General features: G+C 34.0%; 1 long non-coding RNA gene across 1 annotated transcript in view; it reads right to left on the bottom strand.

Annotated features, from left to right (window-relative positions):
* The window catches only part of LOC118762967, a 15,911-nt gene extending 6,232 nt beyond the window's left edge, over positions 1–9,679 (bottom strand). The window contains exons 1-2 of the long non-coding RNA XR_004998720.1: positions 9,670–9,679; positions 8,983–8,989 (exon numbers count right to left, since the gene is read on the bottom strand). This is a non-coding gene — a long non-coding RNA (uncharacterized LOC118762967). The remainder of the gene's footprint in view (positions 1–8,982; positions 8,990–9,669) is intronic.
* Between the last annotated feature and the right edge of the window lie 466 nt (positions 9,680–10,145).

The following is a 10,145-nucleotide window of genomic DNA, read 5'->3' as shown; positions in this document are numbered from 1 at the left end:
TGACCCGAGGATTACTAAGTAGATGCTATGTGCAGAACTTGCTTGTGGACACTGCCCCCCCCCCCCGGAAGAAATTAAGACTATGATTTAAGAATTGTATAAAGTTGTGATTGAAGCCATGTGGAATATGGAAAGTCAATTGGGAAACCAATCATCGTTATTACCACTAATGGAGGAAAGAAGTAAAAGAAAGACTGGTTGTTTTTTAAAAAATCATGCATTGTTTTCATGCAGAATTTAAGTAAGTTACTTGAAAATGCACTGCTAATATTGTGAGTGGGGTAAACTTGATCTGCAATATCTGTGGGTGTCTATATTCATCAAAGGCTGGGCTTATAAGTCACCAGCAGCTCCACAAGTGTAAACTATAATTTTATCTGAGTGCACAATGTTCTTAATAATCAGTGATGATCTTCCTCAGTCATGAATGGACAGCCATCATATGCATGTATATGTGTGTGTGAGTATGTGTGTGTGTTTGTGTGTGCGTGTGTGTGTGTGTGTGTGTGTGTGTGTGTGTGTGTGTGTGAGCATGTGTGCATGTATGTATTTACTTAACAAATGTATTTTGAAGAGTTCAAAGCCTAGGTCCTAGATTATCCACATCTGGGTTGTATGTTTATCTAATGTTCTTCCTACAGGTAAGATGAAATTTTTTATGTTCACCACCTGCACACATCTTTGCCAGTTTATATACAGTGATGCTTTACTATAGAGTCGTATATTATCAACTGTTATTTCCAGTTAATATTGGTGCATTGCTGTACCACTCTATATTTATACTTTAACCTTATGGTGATTTATTTTACTGGAAAGCAATACTATTGCATTGCACCATTTAATAAATTTTCTTTGTAAACTTTTTCACTGGTCTTGCTTCTGTTAACAATTAGATGTTCAGGCGAGTATACTGGCACTGCTGTAGCAACATTTGAAATTTTGTCTCGATGAATCTAGCTGAAGAGAACTAATCAAATTTATGTTAACAAATGTATTTTGAAGAGTTTGAAACCTAGGTTCTAGATTATCCACATCTGGGTTGTACATTTATCTAATGTTCTTTCTACAGATAAGATAAAAAATTTTATGTTCACCGCCTGCACACATCTTTGCCAGTTTATATACAGTGAGGCTTTACTATAGAGTCGTATATCATCAACTGCTATTTCCAGCAAATATTGATGCATTGTTGTACCACCACTCTATATTTATATATTTATCTCTCTCTCTCACTATATATATATATATATATATATATATATATATATTATATATATATAGAGAGAGAGAGAGAGAGAGAGAGAGACATACATTGCTCAAAGATATGAATGCATGAACGTGATCTACATGATGTCCATGGATACTATAGACTGTACTGTAATCATCACAGGAATATGGACTATGATCTTAAGAAATATGTGAATTGAGGAAACATGCATAGTGATGCATTAAAATATTTATAAATTCCATCCAAGGATTATTACTATTGTTACCATATATACATACATGCATAAATATGTTATTTGTGTGTGTGTGTGTGTGTGTATTCAAATATGATAATGAGTACTCAATGGCTTTTTACATTTTTCATAGACAATCTGAGTATCTGAATCTGAACAATTTCTGTCCAAGAGGAAAGCAGAGACAATACAGCTTCACATTTATATTATCGAAGGCATTTTCTTTAGAATACAGAGAGCCAAGAAAGATGCCACAAGGCTCTAACAATTTCATTAATCCAATTTTTTTTAATCAACCCCAGAAGGATGGAAAGTAATGTTGACCTTATCAGGACTTGAGCATAAAGCACTAGAAGTCTGGACAAATACCACCAGATATGCTAAGCTGATGTTTTACTGATTCTGTCAACTCACTATCTTACTGTATACTAATATTTCATTAACCAACATACAATACGAACATTTGTTTTGGTTAATTGGTACTTTTTAAATTGTAGGCTCATCAAATACCTTTTTTTTTAAAAAATGGCCTTGTGAAAAGAAAATATTTATTTTACATGGTTATTAAAAGAAGGAAATCAACTTTTAATAACATGATGATTTATTAAGTGAATCAACATATTAGATATCCTTTCACCAAATGATTTTGGACCAATAAAATTCTTGCTACTTGATTCCCTCAACACATTGCTATTTAGTTATATTCCTTTGGGGGGTTTTATCTGATATTTCATTTTTCAACTGTCCGCAGCTAACATGACATTTCAAGTCTTGTATTGTGTTTGTTCCATTTCCATCAATGCAGACAAGAATACAATTTGCAACGAAACAAAGCAAAAAAAAAAAAAATGAAAGAAAGAAATTAAAAAAGAACCATCAGCAATGAATGGGCCCAAATATTTCTTCTTACAGCAGAATATTATCATGCATAAAAAAAGTACCAACAACTACAAGAACAAACATTGTTGTAGATAAATCTTCCAATAAAAATTAAATTTGTGCAAACAATATTCATAATGTATGAGAATGAATCCCAAGAGAACAATCATTTTTGGTAAATTGTCTTCCATAATGTAATTTATAAAACAGATGACAGATATTCAAACAAAATTGTTGCATTTCTCCATTTTTCAGCAATACCGTTGAATAGATGATAAGTGGAGAAGTAGTGGGGAATGTGGGGTTGTCAGCATTTTATTGTTGACAATTCCTGCTCTACATTGGAACTTTGATTACCACCACATGAATGGCAGATAATTTCAGTAAACACCCATGAGACTGAAAGGGTGTTATAGTTGGAACATGCAACAACAGTTTTACTAAGTCCACTTTTGGAGTAGCAGCTTGGGACTTAAAAGAAATTTATTGGGATTGATTTTTTACTGAATAAAATAAAAAAATATCTGCCTGGATAAATATTTGTTTAATAATATATAATCCTAAGGTGGTTGAAAATGATCAATATAACAGAAATGCCAAATTTGATAGTTTTCTTCCTGTTTTGTTTTTCTTCTTTTTTTTTTGTCCTTTTACTGTAGTATGCTATTTCATTGTTGTGAGATCAGGTGACTCCAGATCAATTAAAAGTAAAGTACAAGTAACATACTGGAACCAAAACAATCAACAATAATCTTCCTTTCCATGTAAATAGATATAACAAAATCACTTGGCTTCTGCCAAGTCAAAAGCAATAAATATTATGTAATTCTCTTCCTAATAATCATCATCATTGTTGTGAAAAAACATACAAACTACAGCATCAAACTATAGTAAAAACATACAAACTATAGCCAGAAGAGAGATGTTGCTTATTATGTTACTACCTTCACCCATAGTGCAAATAAGGGAGGTACGAAGCAAAAATGGAATTTCTAATAGTCTGACAGGAAATGCTTTAAGTGCATTTAAGCAGCTTACAGCTTCATCAACCATAATAAATATGGTATTGTGAATAAAAATGCCAGTTGTTTCTGTTGTGTATGCTCCAATAGAAGTTCAATGTAGAAGTTGCCGAATGGTTTCAACTAGAATTGACTTAGGTTTGAAATGGCTGGGGAGAACTTGACCATGAGGACTGTGGCTCAAATAAAATTGACAGAGATTTGAATCTTCTGGGGAGAACATAGACACAAAGACTGTGGTTCAGAACTTGGACATGAGGACTCATGCTAAGTTAAGTTTGACAGAATGATTTGGATAAAAGACCCATAATGAAAATAATGCACCACTGGAATCTAAGTTGGTGTAATTTAAAAATATTTTCTATATGTTGTTGATGCCATAAGGATTTATAAACTTCAATAGAATATGAAACAATAGAATACGATCCACTGTTGTAAAAGGACAGCGGATCTTGACATACATAAGGCTATAAATAATAACCTGTAAATACTGGATAAAAAAACTCTTTTGAATAGAAAACAAATCAAGGGTTGTTCATGGGACACAAACTCACATCTCCTGTAAACATGGCAGGTGTTCTAACATTGGACCAAAGCAATCCTTCGAATTTCCCTACCCATTTTAAAAACTTTAGTCCTACCAACAAGAATTGTAATTGTGAACATCATAAGAATTTATAAAATTCATGAGAACATGAAATAACACATTTTTTGGAAGAGTGGATCTCAAAGCACCTGACTTGTTTATGGGAGATATGGGTTTGCCTCCTATCATCAACAAGAAGTCCATTTTTAGAAGACTACAGTCTGAAGCATCCCTTTCATACAAAACAAGCAAAAGAATATGCAAATTTTTCAGTTGATGCAGGAGAGTGAAAAGATGATGAATTTCATAACATAAAAATGTTATGAAAAATTTTTATTACCATGACCAAATTACTAAAATTAGCTACATTATTGCTGATAAAACATGTAAGTATGATAAACCTTTTTCAGGAGGAAAGTTTATCAAAGATTGGGTGATTGAGTCTGTTGCCATTGCAAACCCAGAAAAAATTGATGGGTATAAAAACTTAAACTGTCATATTGTCAGACAGATTTTTCAGGAAATATTCAGTCACATTTAAAAAATAAGGTTCAGAATTTTGCATTCTTGTCGATGGTGTTTAATGAGAGTTGTGATGTCAAAGATATGGCAGAATTACTTATTTTCATCTGTGGCATAATGAATTCTTTTGAATTAGCATATTGAACAATGTGTAAACAAGTTGAGTTTAAAATGGAGGAAAAAACTGATAAATGCAACAACAGATGGATCTTTAAGTCTTACAAGTAAAATAATGGGCTACTGAAAAGTATCCAGGATTAGGTGAATGAAATAAAATACTGAACAGAAGATAATTTTGTTGCACTGTAAAATGCATCAAGAATTTCTTTATAGAAAAGTTTTAAAGCTTAATCATGTCGTAAACTCACAGATATTGTGAATCGTATTAGAAAATTTTGCTTATATCACAGGCAGTTTGTGAAATGTCTGGTGGAACAGCAGGCAGAACTCTCTGATGCTCTATACCCTACAAATATATACTGATTAAGTTTAGGGCAAGTTTTTAACAGAATTTGGAATCTGAGAAATGAAACTGAACTATTTAGAAACTTCCTGAAACTGTATGACAAATGCAGGATATTAGATTTTGTTGTAGATTTACTTAAGCATTTGAATGAATTTAATACAAACTTACAAAGGAAAGGAAACTTCACATGTTTAACTGTATTTTCCTGATAAATGGACAAGAAGCAACTTATGCATTTTAAAACTTTACAGCAAGTTAGCTTGTGACAGAAAGATAAACAATTATAATTCCCAGTTGATAGATCTTCATGCCAAATTTTACCATAGATTCAATGATCTCAAAATGATAGAAAGTGAATTATCTTTAGTATCATCTCCATTTGCATGTCGTTGTTGATGAAGCTCCAGATAACCTTCTGTGACCTCATTGATCTTCAAAGCAAAGTGGCTTTTCAATCTATTTAAGTCAGTTCCAGTCAGGAAAAATTTCCAAACCTAAACAAGTTTGCTAAAAAATATTTTGTTTTCTTTGATTTAACTTACGTTGGTGAGCAAACATTTTCAATGATGACAAAGAGGTCAAAGGTAAGAAGTGTGATAACAAATGAATTTGTTGTACTGACCACAGCTCTTATCTTACCCCTGATCTTGATTATCTTGTAAGCTTACTTTTGTAGGCAGACATATTCATCCCACTAAAAACCCAAATTTAGTCACATCATGAGCATACTCGTATATATCTCATTTTTTACTAAATATATAATTTTATGAGTATTTTAATCCTTACATACTAGAATGAAGTATCATGGGTTTCAAATTTTGGCACAAGGCCACCAATTTCAGGGAAGGAGCTAAGTCAATTACATTGATCCCAGTACTCAACTGGTACTTATTTTATCGACTCCAAAGGGATGAAAGGTAACGTTGACCCAGACAGAATTTGAACTCAGAACACAAAGACAGACAAGATGCTGCTAAGCATTTTGCCCCACATGCTAACAATTCTGCCAGCTCACTGCCCTGGAATGGAATAATAATATTAACCTTTAACCCATTATCATTTAAACTGGCCATATCTACTTGTTTTATATTCAAACCAATGAGATCTCCCCTCCATACACATGCAAGCATGTATCTGACTCATACACTGTTCACTTCCCAGACATTTGTACATTACTGCATATGCTTTATATGCACTTTTGACAAGTTGTGTTGCACCTGAGCACTGTATACAATAATTTCATTATTATTATTATTATTATTATTATTATTATTATTATTATTATTATTGAGTGAGAGAGCAGTTCATGCCATCAAAGTGACACTGGGGTAAAATATACGAAGCCCAATATACCCATCATGACTACCCGTCTGATAAAGGTACACCAGGCACATGCATCACAACCATATGTACGCGACATGGTGATCTCATATCAAGATAAACAGCACATGACCTTGCAGGTGGGGCCCAGTTAGAATTTTCTTCAGGTTGAGTAGCCCATCCTGCTCAAACGGTCCCTGAATAAGGGTTGTTTAAGGATGTTGAAAGAACCACCCATGTTTCCAGAGGTGAACTATTCAAACCCCAAAGAATCCCTCTCAACACATGGCTATGATGCTCCCCCACTACTTCTGCTCGTGATCAGAATGCACATATCGTCAGCCACTAAGGGACATGCTCAACTGGTTAAGGTCAAACAACTGACAAGCAAATCTGTGGTATTGAGCAGAATATTTGCTGTAGCCCATCTTTTATACCAAGACAAAACAATGTACATGATAACACTTCCAATCAGTTAAGATCAGAAGCCATGAGAGCCACTGCCTGGTACTGCATCAGGGCATTTTATTATTATTATTATTACTATTATTATTATCCAACAATGTCATTCTAAAAAATATATCATATCATCAAAATCCCAAAGCTACAAGATAACGCATAATTGATTCAAAATAGTGTGAATAAATAAACATTACATTTGACAGGGTAATCTGAATGCTAAAAGGTTAAAAGGACAATTACAAATATTAGTAGAATCACTCAAACGTAGCTTCTGCATGGTTGGTGTGTCTTTTTGGAAAATTATTTTCTAAATTTTATGCACTTGCATTCCCTTTAACACTAACATGCATGTAAAATTTGAAATTGGTCAAGTACATTTAGTGCTTGACCCAACAAAATGTTGGATCAAAAAAGCATGCCTTGACCCAACATAACCTCGCCATGCATTAAAAAATTAATTTTTTTCAATTTTTTAATTTCCATAAACTTTCTTGGTTAAAATTGCATACGTTTTGTTAGAATATTCATTGTATCATAAGCTTTCTTTTCATATAAGTTTTATTGCATAATAATTAATAATTATAATAATAATACAATCTTTTGAACATAATTTTCTCAAGAACATCTTCATCTTCACATTTCATCTTCACATTTCAGTCATCTTTCAGTTTTTTATAAAATAATTTATGAGTTGAAATTTGGTAAAAGAGCTAATATTCTTTTACTCTTTTACTTGTTTCAGTCATTTGACTGTGGCCATGCTGGAGCACCGCTTGTAGTCAAGCAAATCAACTCCAGGACTTATTCTTTGTAAGCCTAGTTCTTATTCTATCAGTCTCTTTGCTGAACCGCTAAGTTACGGGGACATAAACACACCAGCATTGGTTGTCAAACGATGTTGGGGCAGGGGGGCAAACAGAGACACACAAACATATATACACACATACATATATATGTATAAATATATACGACAGGTTTCTTTCAGTTTCTGTCTGCCAAATCCTCTCACAAGGCTTTGGTCGGCTCGAGGCTAAAGTAGAAGACACTTGCCCAAAGAGCCACACGGTGGGACTGAACCTGGAACCATGTGGTTGGTAAGCAAGCTACTTACTACACAGCCACTCCTGCACAACTTAGTATTAGAACTCAATATGTATATACTTTGGAAAAAAGCATTAGTCGAGTATAGAGCATAATATGAAATTTAATAAATGACAAAGAACAAATAATTATGTAATGAACTTCATTAGCTTACACCTGTTTCTATTATGAGGTGATACATAAGTTCTCATCTACAAGTGTACTGTAATCTAAGAGCAGAAACAGCTGTTAGATAATAATCTTCTTCCTTGTCATATATTTAATTTCTTTCATTTATTTAATTTCTCATACACACACACATATACACACACACATACACATGAACATACACACATGCACACACACACACACACACACACACACACACACACACACACACACGTGCGCACACATACACAGTCCAAATTTACAGAAAACAAAAGATGAAGACAACCAAGGGAACAAGCAGGTGTATTAGTTTGATGTTCAGGAAGAATGGAAAAGTCTTGTCATTTTAAGCCTATGCTCTTCGATGGAAAGGAACGAGAAAGTAAAAACGGAGAAAGAGGGAGAAAAATGGAGAGATAAAAAATGTGAAGGGATATAGCAGTGAAATACGGGCTATGACTACAGAGGACTTGTGAAGGCTTGAAAGAAATGAAGCCGGTATGTAGCATTGGATGGGTAATATCAGTGTGCACATACAACAAAATGTAAACGATTTAAGAGAAAAACTGGATGTAACAGGCATCAGATTTTGTGTGCAAGAGAGAAGACTACACTGGTATGGTTATGTGATGTGTATGGATGAGGACAGCTGCTTATAGAAGTACCAGTCTTTAATTGTGGAGGGAACATGTGGAAGAGGTAGATCCAGGAAGACATGGAACAAGGTGGTGAGAAAGGATCTTCAGATACTGTGCCTCATTGAGGAGATGACAAGGGACTTCTGGCGATTTCCTGTACTTGAGAAAACATGTCAGGCTAAGTAACATCACAGCCATCCATACACACTGGCATATCCTTTGCAGGTTCTGCTGCCATGTAAAATGCACTCATGCCAGTGCTATATAAATGTACAAATGCTGGTGGCACATAGAAAGCACCCAGCACACTCTGTAAAGTGGTTGGTGTCAGGAAAGACATCCAGCTGTAGAAACCATGCCAAAACAGACAACTGAAGACCAGATAGCTCTCCAGCTGGCCAGCATCTATCAAATAGTTCAAACTTTGCCAGCATGGAAAACGGTTGTTAAACAATGATGGTGATATATACATATAATATATATATATATATATTATGGCTGCCCCCTCGTTATCGAGTATGGCCATTGCACGAAGCTTAACTGTTACTAGTGCTGTGATCGAATGTGACTTTTTAGCCCAGCTAAAGATCTACAATGTCTTGTACAAAATTGACAACTAAAACCTTTACTGGTAATTGCCAGTTGTAGTTGTAACTGGGCTTCATGTACCTTTGCATGTCGTTTAAGTCCTCCTACCGAATTACACTCTCTTCCACATGCCCAACAGATATGATTAGTATGGTGTGTTACACCACCACCAGTGGCCAGGTTGTCACTCATCTGTCTCGTTTTATGACTACGAAGATGACTCATGAGTCCAGCTTTACTGAGGCAGGGTCTTGCACAGACATTGCATGTCAGAATCAAAGGAAGACCCTTCCCTTCTGGAAGTGTAACAGCGTAACAGTATGTGTATATATATATATATATACATACATACATACAGACATTTATGTAACTATGTCTATGTATGTGTAGCTATATATATGTATACACACACACACACACACACACACACACATATATATATATATATATATATATATATATATATATAGTCACACACACAACATACCTATATGTATGCATGTGTGTAAATATGTTTATATGTGTATGTATGTAGATATGTGTATACATATGACAGTGTTTGTTATATAAAGGGAGATAACTTCAATCTTATCCACTATCTCATTTGTGTGCAGCACTCAGAATAAGTAGGAGTAAAAATTATTTTAAACTGCACATAGAAAATAATTACAACCAAAAAATATTAAAGACTTGTAGGCACGTGGAATTTTGTTATAACTTTAACAGCCAAGAAAATCTTTTCAGAATAAGATTTTTCCCTCCAAAATCTTAGAAAATGAAAGAATTATTAAATTACATGGTGGCTAAAAAGCTACTACCAGCTGTGCCTTGTTATTTGATCATTTTTCTGAGATTTGTTAAATGTCAAATGCTCTGTTTGTATACTATTAAAGTAAGTATTGAATCACCAAAATAATCTTTTCAAGATCGTTCAGTTCAATGTCTATGAGAGCA

Source organism: Octopus sinensis, linkage group LG4 (genome assembly GCF_006345805.1).
Source record: "Octopus sinensis linkage group LG4, ASM634580v1, whole genome shotgun sequence".
Classification (NCBI taxonomy): domain Eukaryota; kingdom Metazoa; phylum Mollusca; class Cephalopoda; order Octopoda; family Octopodidae; genus Octopus; species Octopus sinensis.
The sequence above is the reverse complement of the archived record's forward strand: the minus strand, read 5'-3'. Positions and strand labels throughout refer to the sequence as shown.